The 18,707-nt window shown below is 46.4% G+C and overlaps 31 non-coding genes across 31 annotated transcripts; all 31 read right to left on the bottom strand.

The window, feature by feature from the left end:
- Positions 1–766: 766 nt before the first annotated feature.
- TRNAT-GGU (transfer RNA threonine (anticodon GGU)) lies at positions 767–840 on the bottom strand. The gene has a single exon. It is a non-coding gene; the product is annotated as a tRNA-Thr (tRNA).
- A 429-nt stretch (positions 841–1,269) lies between these two features.
- TRNAS-ACU (transfer RNA serine (anticodon ACU)) lies at positions 1,270–1,343 on the bottom strand. Its single transcript has one exon. It is a non-coding gene; the product is annotated as a tRNA-Ser (tRNA).
- A 769-nt stretch (positions 1,344–2,112) lies between these two features.
- Positions 2,113–2,186, bottom strand: TRNAT-AGU (transfer RNA threonine (anticodon AGU)). The gene has a single exon. It is a non-coding gene; the product is annotated as a tRNA-Thr (tRNA).
- Positions 2,187–2,281: 95 nt separating this feature from the next.
- Positions 2,282–2,355, bottom strand: TRNAA-AGC (transfer RNA alanine (anticodon AGC)). The gene has a single exon. It is a non-coding gene; the product is annotated as a tRNA-Ala (tRNA).
- Positions 2,356–2,618: 263 nt separating this feature from the next.
- TRNAA-AGC (transfer RNA alanine (anticodon AGC)) lies at positions 2,619–2,692 on the bottom strand. Its single transcript has one exon. It is a non-coding gene; the product is annotated as a tRNA-Ala (tRNA).
- Positions 2,693–3,291: 599 nt separating this feature from the next.
- Positions 3,292–3,365, bottom strand: TRNAT-GGU (transfer RNA threonine (anticodon GGU)). The gene has a single exon. It is a non-coding gene; the product is annotated as a tRNA-Thr (tRNA).
- A 93-nt stretch (positions 3,366–3,458) lies between these two features.
- On the bottom strand, positions 3,459–3,532 carry TRNAA-AGC (transfer RNA alanine (anticodon AGC)). Its single transcript has one exon. It is a non-coding gene; the product is annotated as a tRNA-Ala (tRNA).
- Positions 3,533–4,131: 599 nt separating this feature from the next.
- TRNAT-GGU (transfer RNA threonine (anticodon GGU)) lies at positions 4,132–4,205 on the bottom strand. The gene has a single exon. It is a non-coding gene; the product is annotated as a tRNA-Thr (tRNA).
- Positions 4,206–5,142: 937 nt separating this feature from the next.
- On the bottom strand, positions 5,143–5,216 carry TRNAS-ACU (transfer RNA serine (anticodon ACU)). The gene has a single exon. It is a non-coding gene; the product is annotated as a tRNA-Ser (tRNA).
- A 1,106-nt stretch (positions 5,217–6,322) lies between these two features.
- On the bottom strand, positions 6,323–6,396 carry TRNAA-AGC (transfer RNA alanine (anticodon AGC)). The gene has a single exon. It is a non-coding gene; the product is annotated as a tRNA-Ala (tRNA).
- Positions 6,397–6,659: 263 nt separating this feature from the next.
- On the bottom strand, positions 6,660–6,733 carry TRNAA-AGC (transfer RNA alanine (anticodon AGC)). The gene has a single exon. It is a non-coding gene; the product is annotated as a tRNA-Ala (tRNA).
- Positions 6,734–6,997: 264 nt separating this feature from the next.
- TRNAS-ACU (transfer RNA serine (anticodon ACU)) lies at positions 6,998–7,071 on the bottom strand. Its single transcript has one exon. It is a non-coding gene; the product is annotated as a tRNA-Ser (tRNA).
- Positions 7,072–8,177: 1,106 nt separating this feature from the next.
- On the bottom strand, positions 8,178–8,251 carry TRNAA-AGC (transfer RNA alanine (anticodon AGC)). Its single transcript has one exon. It is a non-coding gene; the product is annotated as a tRNA-Ala (tRNA).
- A 263-nt stretch (positions 8,252–8,514) lies between these two features.
- Positions 8,515–8,588, bottom strand: TRNAA-AGC (transfer RNA alanine (anticodon AGC)). The gene has a single exon. It is a non-coding gene; the product is annotated as a tRNA-Ala (tRNA).
- A 599-nt stretch (positions 8,589–9,187) lies between these two features.
- On the bottom strand, positions 9,188–9,261 carry TRNAT-GGU (transfer RNA threonine (anticodon GGU)). Its single transcript has one exon. It is a non-coding gene; the product is annotated as a tRNA-Thr (tRNA).
- Positions 9,262–9,354: 93 nt separating this feature from the next.
- Positions 9,355–9,428, bottom strand: TRNAA-AGC (transfer RNA alanine (anticodon AGC)). The gene has a single exon. It is a non-coding gene; the product is annotated as a tRNA-Ala (tRNA).
- Positions 9,429–10,027: 599 nt separating this feature from the next.
- TRNAT-GGU (transfer RNA threonine (anticodon GGU)) lies at positions 10,028–10,101 on the bottom strand. Its single transcript has one exon. It is a non-coding gene; the product is annotated as a tRNA-Thr (tRNA).
- A 937-nt stretch (positions 10,102–11,038) lies between these two features.
- On the bottom strand, positions 11,039–11,112 carry TRNAS-ACU (transfer RNA serine (anticodon ACU)). Its single transcript has one exon. It is a non-coding gene; the product is annotated as a tRNA-Ser (tRNA).
- Positions 11,113–12,218: 1,106 nt separating this feature from the next.
- Positions 12,219–12,292, bottom strand: TRNAA-AGC (transfer RNA alanine (anticodon AGC)). The gene has a single exon. It is a non-coding gene; the product is annotated as a tRNA-Ala (tRNA).
- A 263-nt stretch (positions 12,293–12,555) lies between these two features.
- TRNAA-AGC (transfer RNA alanine (anticodon AGC)) lies at positions 12,556–12,629 on the bottom strand. The gene has a single exon. It is a non-coding gene; the product is annotated as a tRNA-Ala (tRNA).
- A 598-nt stretch (positions 12,630–13,227) lies between these two features.
- TRNAT-GGU (transfer RNA threonine (anticodon GGU)) lies at positions 13,228–13,301 on the bottom strand. The gene has a single exon. It is a non-coding gene; the product is annotated as a tRNA-Thr (tRNA).
- Positions 13,302–13,394: 93 nt separating this feature from the next.
- TRNAA-AGC (transfer RNA alanine (anticodon AGC)) lies at positions 13,395–13,468 on the bottom strand. The gene has a single exon. It is a non-coding gene; the product is annotated as a tRNA-Ala (tRNA).
- A 599-nt stretch (positions 13,469–14,067) lies between these two features.
- Positions 14,068–14,141, bottom strand: TRNAT-GGU (transfer RNA threonine (anticodon GGU)). Its single transcript has one exon. It is a non-coding gene; the product is annotated as a tRNA-Thr (tRNA).
- A 768-nt stretch (positions 14,142–14,909) lies between these two features.
- TRNAT-AGU (transfer RNA threonine (anticodon AGU)) lies at positions 14,910–14,983 on the bottom strand. The gene has a single exon. It is a non-coding gene; the product is annotated as a tRNA-Thr (tRNA).
- A 263-nt stretch (positions 14,984–15,246) lies between these two features.
- TRNAT-GGU (transfer RNA threonine (anticodon GGU)) lies at positions 15,247–15,320 on the bottom strand. The gene has a single exon. It is a non-coding gene; the product is annotated as a tRNA-Thr (tRNA).
- A 431-nt stretch (positions 15,321–15,751) lies between these two features.
- Positions 15,752–15,825, bottom strand: TRNAT-AGU (transfer RNA threonine (anticodon AGU)). Its single transcript has one exon. It is a non-coding gene; the product is annotated as a tRNA-Thr (tRNA).
- A 263-nt stretch (positions 15,826–16,088) lies between these two features.
- TRNAT-GGU (transfer RNA threonine (anticodon GGU)) lies at positions 16,089–16,162 on the bottom strand. Its single transcript has one exon. It is a non-coding gene; the product is annotated as a tRNA-Thr (tRNA).
- A 1,275-nt stretch (positions 16,163–17,437) lies between these two features.
- On the bottom strand, positions 17,438–17,511 carry TRNAA-AGC (transfer RNA alanine (anticodon AGC)). The gene has a single exon. It is a non-coding gene; the product is annotated as a tRNA-Ala (tRNA).
- A 433-nt stretch (positions 17,512–17,944) lies between these two features.
- On the bottom strand, positions 17,945–18,018 carry TRNAT-AGU (transfer RNA threonine (anticodon AGU)). The gene has a single exon. It is a non-coding gene; the product is annotated as a tRNA-Thr (tRNA).
- A 96-nt stretch (positions 18,019–18,114) lies between these two features.
- TRNAT-AGU (transfer RNA threonine (anticodon AGU)) lies at positions 18,115–18,188 on the bottom strand. Its single transcript has one exon. It is a non-coding gene; the product is annotated as a tRNA-Thr (tRNA).
- A 260-nt stretch (positions 18,189–18,448) lies between these two features.
- On the bottom strand, positions 18,449–18,522 carry TRNAA-AGC (transfer RNA alanine (anticodon AGC)). Its single transcript has one exon. It is a non-coding gene; the product is annotated as a tRNA-Ala (tRNA).
- Between the last annotated feature and the right edge of the window lie 185 nt (positions 18,523–18,707).

Genomic DNA, 18,707 nt, shown 5'->3' on the forward strand with positions numbered 1-18,707 from the left:
CGCAGCCTCTTGTTCAGGCAGTGACACCATCAGAAGTATTTCGAACTAAACTTAGAAAACAAAAAACTAGAGAGACGTTTGTCTTTACTCTCGAGGCACCGGTGAGATTCGAACTCACCATCTCTTGTTTACTAGACAGGCGCTTTAACCAACTAGGCCACGGCGCCTGCGCGGCGTCTTGTTGAGGCAGTGACACCATTAGAAGTATTTCGAACTAAACTTCAAAAACAAAAAACTAGAGAGACGTTAGTCATGACTCTCGAGGCACTGGTCAGATTCGAACTCACGATATCCTGTTTACTAGACAGGCGCTTTATCTGGAGAAGCTACGGCGTCTGCGCAGCGTCTTGTTTGGGCAGTGACACCATCAAAAATATTTCGAACTAAACTTCGAAAACAAAAAACTAGAGAGAGGTTTGTCTTGACTCTCGAGGCACCGGTGAGATTTGTACTACGATCTCCTATTTACTAGACAGCGCTTTAACTAACTAAGCCACGGCGTCTGCGCAGCGTGTTGTTCAGGCAGTCACACCATCAGAAGTATTTCGAACTAAACTTCGAAAACAAAAGTACTGAAAGTTGGGCGAGTTGGTACTCGATCATGACTTCTTTGCGCAAACACGTACACGGACACAAGGAAAAGAGGCAAACAACATGGGCGCCCGTATTGTTTGCCTCTTTTCCTTGAGTCCGTGTACGTGTTTGCGCAAAAAAGTCATGAATCTTCGAAAACAAAAAACTAGAGAGACGTCAGTCTTGACTCCCGAGGCACCGGTGAGATTCGAACTCACGATCTCCTGCTTACCAGACAGGCGCTTTAACTAACTAAGCCACGGCGCCTGAAGCGTCTTGTTCAGGCAGTGACACCATCAGAAAAGTTTCGAAGTATACTTCGAAAACAAAAAACTAGAGAGACGTTAGTCTTCACTCTCGAGGTACCGGTGAGATTCGAACTCACGATCTCCTGTTTACTAGACAGGCGCTTTAACCAACTAAGCCACGCGCCTGCGCAGGGTCTTGTTCAGACAGTGACACCATCAGAAGTATTTCGAACTAAACTTCGAAAACAAAAACTAAAGAGACGTTTGTCTTGACTCTCGAGGCACCGGTGAGATTCGAACTCATGATCTCCTGTTTACTAGACAGGCGCTTTATCCAACTAAGCCACTGCGCCTGCGCAGCCTCTTGTTCAGGCAGTGACACCATCAGAAGTATTTCGAACTAAACTTCGAAAACAAAAAGCTAGAGAGACGTTTGTCTTGACTCTCGAGGCACCGGTGAGATTCGAACTCACGATCTCCTGTTTAGTAGACAGGCGCTTTAACCAACGAAGCCACGTCACCTGTGCAGCGTCTTGTTCAGGCAGCGAAACCATCAGAAGTATTTCGAACTAAACTTCGAAAACAAAAAACTAGAGAGACGTTTGTGTTGACTCTCAAGGCACTGGTGAGAATCGAACTCACGATCTCCTGTTTACTAGACAGGCGCTTCAAGAACTAAGCCACGGCGCGTGCGCGACATCTTGTAGAGGCAGTGACACCATTAAAAGTATTTCGAACTATACTTCGATAACAAAAAATTACAGAGAAATTTGTCTTGTCTCTCGAGGTACCGGTGAGATTCGAGCTCACTATCTCCTGTTTACTAGACAGGTGAGATAACGAACTAAGACACGGTGCCTGCGCAACATCTTCTTCAGCCAGTGACACCATTAGAAGCATTTTAAATTATAGTTCAAAAACAAAAAACTAGAGAGACGTTAGTCATGACTCTTGAGGCACCGGTGGGATTCAAACTCACGATCTCCTGTTTACTAGACTGGCGATTTAGCCAAATAACCCACGGCGCCTGCGCAGCGCCTTGTTCAGGCAGTGACACCATTAGAAGTATTTAGAACTATACTTCGAAAAGAAAAAACTAGAGAGACGTTAGTCTTGACTCTCGAGGACCCGTGAGATTCGAACTCACGATCTCCTGTTTACTAGACAGGCGCTTTAACCAACTAAGCCACGGCGCCTGCGCAGCGTGCTCTTCACGCAGTGACACCATCAGATGTATTTCGAAATAAACTTCGAAAACAAAAAACTAGAGAGACGTTTGTCTTGACTCTCGAGGCACCGGTGAGATTCGAACTCACGATCTCCTGTTTACTAGACAGGCGCTTTAACTAACTGAGCCACGGCGCCTGCGCAGCGCGTTGTTCAGTCAGTGACACCATCAGAAGTATTTCGAACTAAACTTCGAAAACAAAAAATTAGAGAGACGTTTGTCTTGACTCTCGAGGCACCGGTGAGATTCGAACTCACGATCTCCTGTTTGCTAGACAGGCGCTTTAACTAACTAAGCCACGGCGCCTGCGCAGCGTCGTGTTCAGGCAGTGACACCATTAGAAGTATTTAGAACTATACTTCGAAAAGAAAGAACTAGAGAGACGTTAGTCTTGACTCTCGAGGACCCGTGAGATTCGAACTCACGATCTCCTGTTTACTAGACAGGCGCTTTAACCAACTAAGCCACGGCGCCTGCGCAGCGTGCTCTTCACGCAGTGACACCATCAGAAGTATTTCGAAATAAACTGCGAAAACAAAAAATTAGAGAGACGTTTGTCTTGACTCTCGAGGCACCGGTGAGATTCGAACTCACGATCTCCTGTTTGCTAGACAGGCGCTTTAACTAACTAAGCCACGGCGCCTGCGCAGCGTCGTGTTCAGGCAGTCACACCATAAGAAGAATTTCGAACTAAACATCGAAAACAAAAAACTAGAGAGACGGTTGCCTTGACTCTCGAGGCACCGGTGAGATTCGAACTCATGCTCTCCTGTTTACTAGACAGACGCTTTAACCAACTAAATCACGGCGCCTGCGCAGCGTCTTGTTCGGGCAGTGACTTCATCAAAAGTATTTCGAACTAAACTTCGAAAACAAAAAACTAGAGAGAGGTTTGTCTTGACTCTCGAGGCACCGGTGAGATTTGTACTACGATCTCCTATTTACTAGACAGCGCTTTAACTAACTAAGCCACGGCGTCTGCGCAGCGTCTTGTTCAGGCAGTCACACCATCAGAAGTATTTCGAACTAAACTTCGAAAACAAAAGTACTGAAAGTTGGGCGAGTTGGTACTCGATCATGACTTCTTTGCGCAAACACTTACACGGACACAAGGAAAAGAGGCAAACAACACGGGCGCCCGTGTTGTTTGCCTCTTTTCCTTGAGTCCGTGTACGTGTTTGCGCAAAAAAGTCATGAATATTCGAAAACAAAAAACTAGAGAGACGTCAGTCTTGACTCCCGAGGCACCGGTGAGATTCGAACTCACGATCTCCTGCTTACCAGACAGGCGCTTTAACTAACTAAGCCACGGCGCCTGAAGCGTCTTGTTCAGGCAGTGACACCATCAGAAAAATTTCGAAGTATACTTCGAAAACAAAACACTAGAGAGACGTTAGTCTTCACTCTCGAGGTACCGGTGAGATTCGAACTCACGATCTCCTGTTTGCTAGACAGGCGCTTTAACTAACTAAGCCACGGCGCCTGCGCAGCGTCGTGTTCAGGCAGTCACACCATAAGAAGAATTTCGAACTAAACATCGAAAACAAAAAACTAGAGAGACGGTTGCCTTGACTCTCGAGGCACCGGTGAGATTCGAACTCATGCTCTCCTGTTTACTAGACAGACGCTTTAACCAACTAAATCACGGCGCCTGCGCAGCGTCTTGTTCGGGCAGTGACTTCATCAAAAGTATTTCGAACTAAACTTCGAAAACAAAAAACTAGAGAGAGGTTTGTCTTGACTCTCGAGGCACCGGTGAGATTTGTACTACGATCTCCTATTTACTAGACAGCGCTTTAAATAACTAAGCCACGGCGTCTGCGCAGCGTCTTGTTCAGGCAGTCACACCATCAGAAGTATTTCGAACTAAACTTCGAAAACAAAAGTACTGAAAGTTGGGCGAGTTGGTACTCGATCATGACTTCTTTGCGCAAACACGTACACGGACACAAGGAAAAGAGGCAAACAACACGGGCGCCCGTGTTGTTTGTCTCTTTTATTTGAGTCCGTGTACGTGTTTGCGCAAAAAAGTCATGAATCTTCGAAAACAAAAAACTAGAGAGACGTCAGTCTTGACTCCCGAGGCACCGGTGAGATTCGAACTCACGATCTCCTGATTACCAGACAGGCGCTTTAACTAACTAAGCCACGGCGCCTGAAGCGTCTTGTTCGGGCAGTGACACCATCAGAAAAATTTCGAAGTATACTTCGAAAACAAAAAACTAGAGAGCCGTTAGTCATCACTCTCGAGGTACCGGTGAGATTCGAACTCACGATCTCCTGTTTACTAGACAGGCGCTTTAACCAACTAAGCCACTGCGCCTGCGCAGCCTCTTGTTCAGGCAGTGACACCATCAGAAGTATTTCGAACTAAACTTCGAAAACAAAAAACTAGAGAGACGTTTGTCTTTACTCTCGAGGCACCGGTGAGATTCGAACTCACCATCTCTTGTTTACTAGACAGGCGCTTTAACCAACTAGGCCACGGCGCCTGCGCGGCGTCTCGTTGAGGCAGTGACACCATTAGAAGTATTTCGAACTAAACTTCAAAAACAAAAAACTAGAGAGACGTTAGTCATGACTCTCGAGGCACTGGTCAGATTCGAACTCACGATATCCTGTTTACTAGACAGGCGCTTTATCTGGAGAAGCTACGGCGTCTGCGCAGCGTCTTGTTTGGGCAGTGACACCATCAAAAATATTTCGAACTAAACTTCGAAAACAAAAAACTAGAGAGACGTTAGTCTTCACTCTCGAGGTACCGGTGAGATTCGAACTCACGATCTTCTGTTTACTAGACAGGCGCTTTAACCAACTAAGCCACGCGCCTGCGTAGCGTCTTGTTCAGACAGTGACACCATCAGAAGTATTTCGAACTAAACTTCGAAAACAAAAAACTAAAGAGACGTTTGTCTTGACTCTCGAGGCACCGGTGAGATTCGAACTCATGATCTCCTGTTTACTAGACAGGCGCTTTAACCAACTAAGCCACTGCGCCTGCGCAGCCTCTTGTTCAGGCAGTGACACCATCAGAAGTATTTCGAACTAAACTTCGAAAACAAAAAGCTAGAGAGACGTTTGTCTTGACTCTCGAGGCACCGGTGAGATTCGAACTCACGATCTCCTGTTTAGTAGACAGGCGCTTTAACCAACGAAGCCACGTCACCTGTGCAGCGTCTTGTTCAGGCAGCGAAACCATCAGAAGTATTTCGAACTAAACTTCGAAAACAAAAAACTAGAGAGACGTTTGTGTTGACTCTCAAGGCACTGGTGAGAATCGAACTCACGATCTCCTGTTTACTAGACAGGCGCTTTAACCAACTAAGCCACGCGCCTGCGCAGCGTCTTGTTCAGACAGTGACACCATCAGAAGTATTTCGAACTAAACTTCGAAAACAAAAAACTAGAGAGACGTTTGTCTTGACTCTCGAGGCACCGGTGAGATTCGAACTCGCGATCTCCTGTTTACTAGACAGGCGCTTTAACTAAAGAAGCCACGGCGTCTGCGCAGCGTCTTGTTCAGGCAGTGACACCATCAGAAGTAATTCGAACTAAACTTCGAAAACAAAAAACTAGAGAGACGTTTGAATTTACTCTCGAGGCACCGGTGAGATTCCAACTCACGATCTCTTGTTTACTAGACAGGCGCTTCAAGAACTAAGCCACGGCGCGTGCGCGACATCTTGTAGAGGCAGTGACACCATTAAAAGTATTTCGAACTATACTTCGATAACAAAAAATTACAGAGAAATTTGTCTTGTCTCTCGAGGTACCGGTGAGATTCGAGCTCACTATCTCCTGTTTACTAGACAGGTGAGATAACGAACTAAGACACGGTGCCTGCGCAACATCTTCTTCAGCCAGTGACACCATTAGAAGCATTTTAAATTATAGTTCAAAAACAAAAAACTAGAGAGACGTTAGTCATGACTCTTGAGGCACCGGTGGGATTCAAACTCACGATCTCCTGTTTACTAGACTGGCGATTTAGCCAAATAACCCACGGCGCCTGCGCAGCGCCTTGTTCAGGCAGTGACACCATTAGAAGTATTTAGAACTATACTTCGAAAAGAAAAAACTAGAGAGACGTTAGTCTTGACTCTCGAGGACCCGTGAGATTCGAACTCACGATCTCCTGTTTACTAGACAGGCGCTTTACCCAACTAAGCCACGGCGCCTGCGCAGCGTGCTCTTCACGCAGTGACACCATCAGATGTATTTCGAAATAAACTGCGAAAACAAAAAATTAGAGAGACGTTTGTCTTGACTCTCGAGGCACCGGTGAGATTCGAACTCACGATCTCCTGTTTGCTAGACAGGCGCTTTAACTAACTAAGCCACGGCGCCTGCGCAGCGTCGTGTTCAGGCAGTGACACCATTAGAAGTATTTAGAACTATACTTCGAAAAGAAAGAACTAGAAGGACGTTAGTCTTGACTCTCGAGGACCCGTGAGATTCGAACTCACGATCTCCTGTTTACTAGACAGGCGCTTTAACCAACTAAGCCACGGCGCCTGCGCAGCGTGCTCTTCACGCAGTGACACCATCAGAAGTATTTCGAAATAAACTGCGAAAACAAAAAATTAGAGAGACGTTTGTCTTGACTCTCGAGGCACCGGTGAGATTCGAACTCACGATCTCCTGTTTGCTAGACAGGCGCTTTAACTAACTAAGCCACGGCGCCTGCGCAGCGTCTTGTTCAGGCAGTCACACCATAAGAAGAATTTCGAACTAAACATCGAAAACAAAAAACTAGAGAGACGGTTGCCTTGACTCTCGAGGCACCGGTGAGATTCGAACTCATGCTCTCCTGTTTACTAGACAGACGCTTTAACCAACTAAATCACGGCGCCTGCGCAGCGTCTTGTTCGGGCAGTGACTTCATCAAAAGTATTTCGAACTAAACTTCGAAAACAAAAAACTAGAGAGACGTTTGTCTTGACTCTCGAGGCACCGGTGAGATTCGAACTCACGATCTCCTGTTTAGTAGACAGGCGCTTTAACCAACGAAGCCACGTCACCTGTGCAGCGTCTTGTTCAGGCAGCGAAACCATCAGAAGTATTTCGAACTAAACTTCGAAAACAAAAAACTAGAGAGACGTTTGTGTTGACTCTCAAGGCACTGGTGAGAATCGAACTCACGATCTCCTGTTTACTAGACAGGCGCTTTAACCAACTAAGCCACGCGCCTGCGCAGCGTCTTGTTCAGACAGTGACACCATCAGAAGTATTTCGAACTAAACTTCGAAAACAAAAAACTAGAGAGACGTTTGTCTTGACTCTCGAGGCACCGGTGAGATTCGAACTCGCGATCTCCTGTTTACTAGACAGGCGCTTTAACTAAAGAAGCCACGGCGTCTGCGCAGCGTCTTGTTCAGGCAGTGACACCATCAGAAGTAATTCGAACTAAACTTCGAAAACAAAAAACTAGAGAGACGTTTGAATTTACTCTCGAGGCACCGGTGAGATTCCAACTCACGATCTCTTGTTTACTAGACAGGCGCTTCAAGAACTAAGCCACGGCGCGTGCGCGACATCTTGTAGAGGCAGTGACACCATTAAAAGTATTTCGAACTATACTTCGATAACAAAAAATTACAGAGAAATTTGTCTTGTCTCTCGAGGTACCGGTGAGATTCGAGCTCACTATCTCCTGTTTACTAGACAGGTGAGATAACGAACTAAGACACGGTGCCTGCGCAACATCTTCTTCAGCCAGTGACACCATTAGAAGCATTTTAAATTATAGTTCAAAAACAAAAAACTAGAGAGACGTTAGTCATGACTCTTGAGGCACCGGTGGGATTCAAACTCACGATCTCCTGTTTACTAGACTGGCGATTTAGCCAAATAACCCACGGCGCCTGCGCAGCGCCTTGTTCAGGCAGTGACACCATTAGAAGTATTTAGAACTATACTTCGAAAAGAAAAAACTAGAGAGACGTTAGTCTTGACTCTCGAGGACCCGTGAGATTCGAACTCACGATCTCCTGTTTACTAGACAGGCGCTTTACCCAACTAAGCCACGGCGCCTGCGCAGCGTGCTCTTCACGCAGTGACACCATCAGATGTATTTCGAAATAAACTGCGAAAACAAAAAATTAGAGAGACGTTTGTCTTGACTCTCGAGGCACCGGTGAGATTCGAACTCACGATCTCCTGTTTGCTAGACAGGCGCTTTAACTAACTAAGCCACGGCGCCTGCGCAGCGTCGTGTTCAGGCAGTGACACCATTAGAAGTATTTAGAACTATACTTCGAAAAGAAAGAACTAGAAGGACGTTAGTCTTGACTCTCGAGGACCCGTGAGATTCGAACTCACGATCTCCTGTTTACTAGACAGGCGCTTTAACCAACTAAGCCACGGCGCCTGCGCAGCGTGCTCTTCACGCAGTGACACCATCAGAAGTATTTCGAAATAAACTGCGAAAACAAAAAATTAGAGAGACGTTTGTCTTGACTCTCGAGGCACCGGTGAGATTCGAACTCACGATCTCCTGTTTGCTAGACAGGCGCTTTAACTAACTAAGCCACGGCGCCTGCGCAGCGTCTTGTTCAGGCAGTCACACCATAAGAAGAATTTCGAACTAAACATCGAAAACAAAAAACTAGAGAGACGGTTGCCTTGACTCTCGAGGCACCGGTGAGATTCGAACTCATGCTCTCCTGTTTACTAGACAGACGCTTTAACCAACTAAATCACGGCGCCTGCGCAGCGTCTTGTTCGGGCAGTGACTTCATCAAAAGTATTTCGAACTAAACTTCGAAAACGAAAAACTAGAGAGAGGTTTGTCTTGACTCTCGAGGCACCGGTGAGATTTGTACTACGATCTCCTATTTACTAGACAGCGCTTTAACTAACTAAGCCACGGCGTCTGCGCAGCGTCTTGTTCAGGCAGTCACACCATCAGAAGTATTTCGAACTAAACTTCGAAAACAAAAGTACTGAAAGTTGGGCGAGTTGGTACTCGATCATGACTTCTTTGCGCAAACACGTACACGGACACAAGGAAAAGAGGCAAACAACACGGGCGCCCGTGTTGTTTGCCTCTTTTCCTTGAGTCCGTGTACGTGTTTGCGCAAAAAAGTCATGAATATTCGAAAACAAAAAACTAGAGAGACGTCAGTCTTGACTCCCGAGGCACCGGTGAGATTCGAACTCACGATCTCCTGCTTACCAGACAGGCGCTTTAACTAACTAAGCCACGGCGCCTGAAGCGTCTTGTTCAGGCAGTGACACCATCAGAAAAATTTCGAAGTATACTTCGAAAACAAAAAACTAGAGAGACGTTAGTCTTCACTCTCGAGGTACCGGTGAGATTCGAACTCACGATCTCCTGTTTGCTAGACAGGCGCTTTAACTAACTAAGCCACGGCGCCTGCGCAGCGTCGTGTTCAGGCAGTCACACCATAAGAAGAATTTCGAACTAAACATCGAAAACAAAAAACTAGAGAGACGGTTGCCTTGACTCTCGAGGCACCGGTGAGATTCGAACTCATGCTCTCCTGTTTACTAGACAGACGCTTTAACCAACTAAATCACGGCGCCTGCGCAGCGTCTTGTTCGGGCAGGGACTTCATCAAAAGTATTTCGAACTAAACTTCGAAAACAAAAAACTAGAGAGAGGTTTGTCTTGACTCTCGAGGCACCGGTGAGATTTGTACTACGATCTCCTATTTACTAGACAGCGCTTTAACTAACTAAGCCACGGCGTCTGCGCAGCGTCTTGTTCAGGCAGTCACACCATCAGAAGTATTTCGAACTAAACTTCGAAAACAAAAGTACTGAAAGTTGGGCGAGTTGGTACTCGATCATGACTTCTTTGCGCAAACACGTACACGGACACAAGGAAAAGAGGCAAACAACACGGGCGCCCGTGTTGTTTGCCTCTTTTCCTTGAGTCCGTGTACGTGTTTGCGCAAAAAAGTCATGAATCTTCGAAAACAAAAAACTAGAGAGACGTCAGTCTTGACTCCCGAGGCACCGGTGAGATTCGAACTCACGATCTCCTGATTACCAGACAGGCGCTTTAACTAACTAAGCCACGGCGCCTGAAGCGTCTTGTTCAGGCAGTGACACCATCAGAAAAATTTCGAAGTATACTTCGAAAACAAAAAACTAGAGAGCCGTTAGTCATCACTCTCGAGGTACCGGTGAGATTCGAACTCACGATCTCCTGTTTACTAGACAGGCGCTTTAACCAACTAAGCCACTGCGCCTGCGCAGCCTCTTGTTCAGGCAGTGACACCATCAGAAGTATTTCGAACTAAACTTCGAAAACAAAAAACTAGAGAGACGTTTGTCTTTACTCTCGAGGCACCGGTGAGATTCGAACTCACCATCTCTTGTTTACTAGACAGGCGCTTTAACCAACTAGGCCACGGCGCCTGCGCGGCGTCTTGTTGAGGCAGTGACACCATTAGAAGTATTTCGAACTAAACTTCAAAAACAAAAAACTAGAGAGACGTTAGTCATGACTCTCGAGGCACTGGTCAGATTCGAACTCACGATATCCTGTTTACTAGACAGGCGCTTTATCTGGAGAAGCTACGGCGTCTGCGCAGCGTCTTGTTTGGGCAGTGACACCATCAAAAATATTTCGAACTAAACTTCGAAAACAAAAAACTAGAGAGACGTTAGTCTTCACTCTCGAGGTACCGGTGAGATTCGAACTCACGATCTTCTGTTTACTAGACAGGCGCTTTAACCAACTAAGCCACGCGCCTGCGCAGCGTCTTGTTCAGACAGTGACACCATCAGAAGTATTTCGAACTAAACTTCGAAAACAAAAAACTAAAGAGACGTTTGTCTTGACTCTCGAGGCACCGGTGAGATTCGAACTCATGATCTCCTGTTTACTAGACAGGCGCTTTAACCAACTAAGCCACTGCGCCTGCGCAGCCTCTCGTTCAGGCAGTGACACCATCAGAAGTATTTCGAACTAAACTTCGAAAACAAAAAGCTAGAGAGACGTTTGTCTTGACTCTCGAGGCACCGGTGAGATTCGAACTCACGATCTCCTGTTTAGTAGACAGGCGCTTTAACCAACGAAGCCACGTCACCTGTGCAGCGTCTTGTTCAGGCAGCGAAACCATCAGAAGTATTTCGAACTAAACTTCGAAAACAAAAAACTAGAGAGACGTTTGTGTTGACTCTCAAGGCACTGGTGAGAATCGAACTCACGATCTCCTGTTTACTAGACAGGCGCTTTAACCAACTAAGCCACGCGCCTGCGCAGCGTCTTGTTCAGACAGTGACACCATCAGAAGTATTTCGAACTAAACTTCGAAAACAAAAAACTAGAGAGACGTTTGTCTTGACTCTCGAGGCACCGGTGAGATTCGAACTCGCGATCTCCTGTTTACTAGACAGGCGCTTTAACTAAAGAAGCCACGGCGTCTGCGCAGCGTCTTGTTCAGGCAGTGACACCATCAGAAGTAATTCGAACTAAACTTCGAAAACAAAAAACTAGAGAGACGTTTGAATTTACTCTCGAGGCACCGGTGAGATTCCAACTCACGATCTCTTGTTTACTAGACAGGCGCTTCAACGAACTAAGCCACGGCGCGTGCGCGACATCTTGTAGAGGCAGTGACACCATTAGAAGTATTTCGAACTATACTTCGAAAACAAAAAATTACAGGGAAATTTGTCTTGTCTCTCGAGGTACCGGTGAGATTCGAGCTCACTATCTCCTGTTTACTAGACGGGTGAGATAACGAACTAAGACACGGTGCCTGCGCAACATCTTCTTCAGCCAGTGACACCATTAGAAGCATTTTAAATTATAGTTCAAAAACAAAAAACTAGAGAGACGTTAGTCATGAATCTTGAGGCACCGGTGGGATTCGAACTCACGATCTCCTGTTTACTAGACTGGCGCATTAGCCAAATATTCACGGCGCCTGCGCAGCGCCTTGTTCAGGCAGTGACACCATTAGAAGTATTTAGAACTATACTTCGAAAAGAAAAAACTAGAGAGACGTTAGTCTTGACTCTCGAGGACCCGTGAGATTCGAACTCACGATCTCCTGTTTACAACACAGGCGCTTTAACCAACTAAGCCACGGCGCCTGCGCAGCGTGCTCTTCACGCAGTGACACCATCAGATGTATTTCGAAATAAACTGCGAAAACAAAAAATTAGAGAGACGTTTGTCTTGACTCTCGAGGCACCGGTGAGATTCGAACTCACGATCTCCTGTTTGCTAGACAGGCGCTTTAACTAACTAAGCCACGGCGCCTGCGCAGCGTCGTGTTCAGGCAGTGACACCATTAGAAGTATTTAGAACTATACTTCGAAAAGAAAGAACTAGAGAGACGTTAGTCTTGACTCTCGAGGACACGTGAGATTCGAACTCACGATCTCCTGTTTACTAGACAGGCGCTTTAACCAACTAAGCCACGGCGCCTGCGCAGCGTGCTCTTCACGCAGTGACACCATCAGAAGTATTTCGAAATAAACTGCGAAAACAAAAAATTAGAGAGACGTTTGTCTTGACTCTCGAGGCACCGGTGAGATTCGAACTCACGATCTCCTGTTTGCTAGACACGCGCTTTAACTAACTAAGCCACGGCGCCTGCGCAGCGTCGTGTTCAGGCAGTCACACCATAAGAAGAATTTCGAACTAAACATCGAAAACAAAAAACTAGAGAGACGGTTGCCTTGACTCTCGAGGCACCGGTGAGATTCGAACTCATGCTCTCCTGTTTACTAGACAGACGCTTTAACCAACTAAATCACGGCGCCTGCGCAGCGTCTTGTTCGGGCAGTGACTTCATCAAAAGTATTTCGAACTAAACTTCGAAAACAAAAAACTAGAGAGAGGTTTGTCTTGACTCTCGAGGCACCGGTGAGATTTGTACTACGATCTCCTATTTACTAGACAGCGCTTTAACTAACTAAGCCACGGCGTCTGCGCAGCGTCTTGTTCAGGCAGTCACACCATCAGAAGTATTTCGAACTAAACTTCGAAAACAAAAGTACTGAAAGTTGGGCGAGTTGGTACTCGATCATGACTTCTTTGCGCAAACACGTACACGAACACAAGGAAAAGAGGCAAACAACACGGGCGCCCGTGTTGTTTGCCTCTTTTCCTTGAGTCCGTGTACGTGTTTGCGCAAAAAATCATGAATATTCGAAAACAAAAAACTAGAGAGACGTCAGTCTTGACTCCCGAGGCACCGGTGAGATTCGAACTCACGATCTCCTGCTTACCAGACAGGCGCTTTAACTAACTAAGCCACGGCGCCTGAAGCGTCTTGTTCAGGCAGTGACACCATCAGAAAAATTTCGAAGTATACTTCGAAAACAAAAAACTAGAGAGACGTTAGTCTTCACTCTCGAGGTACCGGTGAGATTCGAACTCACGATCTCCTGTTTGCTAGACAGGCGCTTTAACTAACTAAGCCACGGCGCCTGCGCAGCGTCGTGTTCAGGCAGTCACACCATAAGAAGAATTTCGAACTAAACATCGAAAACAAAAAACTAGAGAGACGGTTGCCTTGACTCTCGAGGCACCGGTGAGATTCGAACTCATGCTCTCCTGTTTACTAGACAGACGCTTTAACCAACTAAATCACGGCGCCTGCGCAGCGTCTTGTTCGGGCAGTGACTTCATCAAAAGTATTTCGAACTAAACTTCGAAAACAAAAAACTAGAGAGAGGTTTGTCTTGACTCTCGAGGCACCGGTGAGATTTGTACTACGATCTCCTATTTACTAGACAGCGCTTTAACTAACTAAGCCACGGCGTCTGCGCAGCGTCTTGTTCAGGCAGTCACACCATCAGAAGTATTTCGAACTAAACTTCGAAAACAAAAGTACTGAAAGTTGGGCGAGTTGGTACTCGATCATGACTTCTTTGCGCAAACACGTACACGGACACAAGGAAAAGAGGCAAACAACACGGGCGCCCGTGTTTTTTGCCTCTTTTCCTTGAGTCCGTGTACGTGTTTGCGCAAAAAAGTCATGAATCTTCGAAAACAAAAAACTAGAGAGACGTCAGTCTTGACTCCCGAGGCACCGGTGAGATTCGAACTCACGATCTCCTGATTACCAGACAGGCGCTTTAACTAACTAAGCCACGGCGCCTGAAGCGTCTTGTTCAGGCAGTGACACCATCAGAAAAATTTCGAAGTATACTTCGAAAACAAAAAACTAGAGAGCCGTTAGTCTTCACTCTCGAGGTACCGGTGAGATTCGAACTCACGATCTCCTGTTTACTAGACAGGCGCTTTAACCAACTAAGCCACTGCGCCTGCGCAGCCTCTTGTTCAGGCAGTGACACCATCAGAAGTATTTCGAACTAAACTTCGAAAACAAAAAACTAGAGAGACGTTTGTCTTTACTCTCGAGGCACCGGTGAGATTCGAACTCACCATCTCTTGTTCACTAGCCAGGCGCTTTAACCAACTAGGCCACGGCGCCTGCGCGGCGTCTTGTTGAATCAGTGACACCATTAGAAGTATTTCGAACTAAACTTCAAAAACAAAAAACTAGAGAGACGTTAGTCATGACTCTCGAGGCACTGGTCAGATTCGAACTCACGATATCCTGTTTACTAGACAGGCGCTTTATCTGGAGAAGCTACGGCGTCTGCGCAGCGTCTTGTTTGGGCAGTGACACCATCAAAAATATTTCGAACTAAACTTCGAAAACAAAAAACTAGAGAGAGGTTTGTCTTGACTCTCGAGGCACCGGTGAGATTCGAACTACGATCTCCCGTTTACTAGACAGGCTCTTTAACTAACTAAGCCACGGCGCCTGCGCAGCGTCTTGTTCAGGCAGTCACACCATCAGAAGTATTTCGAACTAAACTTCGAAAACAAAAAACTAGAGAGCCGTTTGTCTTGACTCTCGAGGCACCGGTGAGATTCGAACTCACGATCTCCTGTTTACTAGACAGGCGCTTTAACTAACTAAACCACGGCGCCTGCGCAGCGTTTTATTCAGGCAGTGACATCATCAGAAATATTTCGAACTAAACTTCGAAAACAAAAGTACTGAAAGTTGGGCGAGTTGGTACTCGATCATGACTTCTTTGCGCAAAGACGTACACGGACACAAGGAAAAGAGGCAAACAACACGGGCGCCCGTGTTGTTTGCCTCTTTTCCTTGTGTCCGTGTACGTGTTTGCGCAAAAAAGTCATGAATGTTCGAAAACAAAAAACTAGAGAGACGTTAGTCTTGACTCCCGAGGCACCGGTGAGATTCGAACTCACGATCTCCTGCTTACCAGACAGGCGCTTTAACTAACTAAGCCACGGCGCCTGCAGCGTCTTGCTCAGGCAGTGACACCATCAGAAGTATTTTGAACTAAACTTCGAAAACAAAAAACTAGAGTGACGTTTGTCTTTACTCTCGAGGCACCGGCGAGATTCGAACTCACCATCTCTTGTTTACTAGACAGGCGCTTTAACCAATTAGGCCACGGCGCCTGCGCGGCGTCTTGTTGAGGCAGTGACACCATTAGAAGTATTTCGAACTAAACTTCAAAAACAAAAAACTAGAGAGACGTTAGTCATGACTCTCGAGGCACTGGTCAGATTCGAACTCACGATATCCTGTTTACTAGACAGGCGCTTTATCTGGAGAAGCTACGGCGTCTGCGCAGCGTCTTGTTTGGGCAGTGACACCATCAAAAATATTTCGAACTAAACTTCGAAAACAAAAAACTAGAGAGCCGTTTGTCTTGACTCTCGAGGCACCGGTGAGATTCGAACTCACGATCTCCTGTTTACTAGACAGGCGCTTTAACTAACTAAGCCACGGCGCCTGCGCAGCGTTTTATTCAGGCAGTGACACCATCAGAAGTATTTCGAACTAAACTTCGAAAACAAAAGTACTGAAAGTTGGGCGAGTTGGTACTCGATCATGACTTCTTTGCGCAAAGACGTACCCGGACACAAGGAAAAGAGGCAAACAACACGGGCGCCCGTGTTGTTTGCCTCTTTTCCTTGTGTCCGTGTACGTGTTTGCGCAAAAAAGTCATGAATGTTCGAAAACAAAAAACTAGAGAGACGTTAGTCTTAACTCCCGAGGCACCGGTGAGATTCGAACTCACGATCTCCTGCTTACCAGACAGGCGCTTTAACTAACTAAGCCACGGCGCCTGCAGCGTCTTGCTCAGGCAGTGACACCATCAGACGTATTTCGAACTATACTTCGAAAACAAAAAACTAGAGAGACGTTAGTCTTCACTCTCGAGGCACCGGTGAGATTCGAACTCACGATCTCCTGTTTACTAGATAGGCGCTTTAACCAACTAGGCCACGGCGCCTGCGCGGCGTCTTGTTGAGGCAGTGACACCATTAGAAGTATTTCGAACTAAACTTCAAAAACAAAAAACTAGAGAGACGTTAGTCATGACTCTCGAGGCACTGGTCAGATTCGAACTCACGATATCCTGTTTACTAGACAGGCGCTTTATCTGGAGAAGCTACGGCGTCTGCGCAGCGTCTTGTTTGGGCAGTGACACCATCAAAAATATTTCGAACTAAACTTCGAAAACAAAAAACTAGAGAGACGTTTGTCTTGACTCTCGAGGAACCGGTGAGATTCGAACTCGCGATCTCCTGTTTACTAGACAGGCGCTTTAACTAAAGAAGCCACGGCGCCTGCGCAGCGTCTTGTTCAGGCAGTGACACCATCAGAAGTAATTCGAACTAAACTTCGAAAACAAAAAACTAGAGAGACGTTTGAATTTACTCTCGAGGCACCGGTGAGATTTCCACTCCCGATCTCTTGTTTACTAGACAGGCACTTCAACGAACTAAGCCACGGCGCGTGCGCAACGTCTTGTAGAGGCAGTGACACCATTAAATGTATTTCGAACTATACTTCGAAAACAAAAAATTACAGAGAAATTTGTCTTGTCTCTCGAGGTACCGGTGAGATTCGAGCTCACCATCTCCTGTTTACTAGACAGGTGAGATAACGAACTAAGGCACGGTGCCTGCGCAACATCTTCTTCAGCCAGTGACACCATTAGAAGCATTTTAAATTATAGTTCAAAAACAAAAAACTAGAGAGACGTTAGTCATGACTCTTGAGGCACCGGTGGGATTCGAACTCACGATCTCCTGTTTACTAGACTGGCGATTTAGCCAAATAACCCACGGCGCCTGCGCAGCGCCTTGTTCAGGCATTGACACCATTAGAAGTATTTAGAACTATACTTCGAAAAGAAAAAACTAGAGAGACGTTAGTCTTGACTCTCGAGGACCCGTGAGATTCGAACTCACGATCTCCTGTTTACTAGACAGGAGCTTTAACCAACTAAGCCACGGCGCCTGCGCAGTGTGCTCTTCAGGCAGTGACACCATCAAAAGTATTTCGAAATAAACTGCGAAAACAAAAAACTAGAGAGACGTTTGTCTTGACTCTCGAGGCACCGGTGAGATTCGAACTCACGATCTCCTGTTTGCTAGACAGGCGCTTTAACTAACTAAGTCACGGCGCCTGCGCAGCGTCGTGTTCAGGCAGTCACACCATAAAAAGAATTTCGAACTAAACTTCAAAAACAAAAAACTAGAGAGACGGTTGCCTTGACTCTCGAGGCACCGGTGAGATTCGAACTCATGCTCTCCTGTTTACTAGACAGGCGCTTTAACCAACAAAATCACGGCGCCTGCGCAGCGTCTTGTTCGGGCAGTGACACCATCAAAAGTATTTCGAACTAAACTTCGGAAACAAAAAACTAGAGAGAGGTTTGTCTTGACTCTCGAGGCACCGGTGAGATTTGAACTACGATCTCCTATTTACTAGACAGGCGCTTTAACTAACTAAGCTACGGCGTCTGCGCAGCGTCTTGTTCAGGCAGTCACACCATCAGAAGTATTTCGAACTGAACTTCAAAAACAAAAAAACTAGAGAGACGTTAGTCATGACCTTCGAGGCACCGGTGAGATTCGAACTCACGATCTCCTGTTTACTAGACAGGCGCTTTAACTAACTAAGCCACGGCGCCTGCGCAGCGTCTTGTTCAGGCAGTCACACCATCAGAAGAATTTCGAACTAAACTTCGAAAACAAAAAAACTAGAGAGACGGTTGCCTTGACTCTCGAGGCACCGGTGAGATTCGAACTCACGATCTCCTGTTTACTAGACAGGCGCTTTAACTAACTAAGCCACGGCGCCTGCGCAGCGTCTTGTTCAGGCAGTCACACTATCAGAAGTATTTCGAGCTAAACCTCGAAATCAAAAGTACTGAAAGTTGGGCGAGTTGGTACTCGATCATGACTTTGCGCAAACACGTACACGGACACAAGGAAAAGAGGCAAACAACACGGGCGCCCGTGTCGTTTGCCTCTTTTCCTTGAGTCCGTGTACGTGTTTGCGCAAAAAAGTCATGAATGTTCGAAAACAGAAAACTAGAGAGACGTTTGTCTTGACTCTCGAGGCACCGGTGAGATTCGAACTCACGATCTCCCGTTTGCTAGACAGGCGCTTTAACTAACTAAGCCACGGCGCCTGCGCAGCGTCGTGTTCAGGCAGTCACACCATAAGAAGAATTTCGAACTAAACTTCGAAAACAAAAAACTAGAGAGACGTTTGTCTTGACTCTCGAGGAACCAGTGAGATTCGACCTCACGATCTCCTAATTACTAGACAGGCGCTTTAACTAACCAAGCCACGGCGCCTGTGCAGCGTCTTGTT

Source organism: Rhipicephalus microplus, chromosome 5, assembly GCF_043290135.1.
Source record: "Rhipicephalus microplus isolate Deutch F79 chromosome 5, USDA_Rmic, whole genome shotgun sequence".
Lineage (NCBI taxonomy): Eukaryota > Metazoa > Arthropoda > Arachnida > Ixodida > Ixodidae > Rhipicephalus > Rhipicephalus microplus.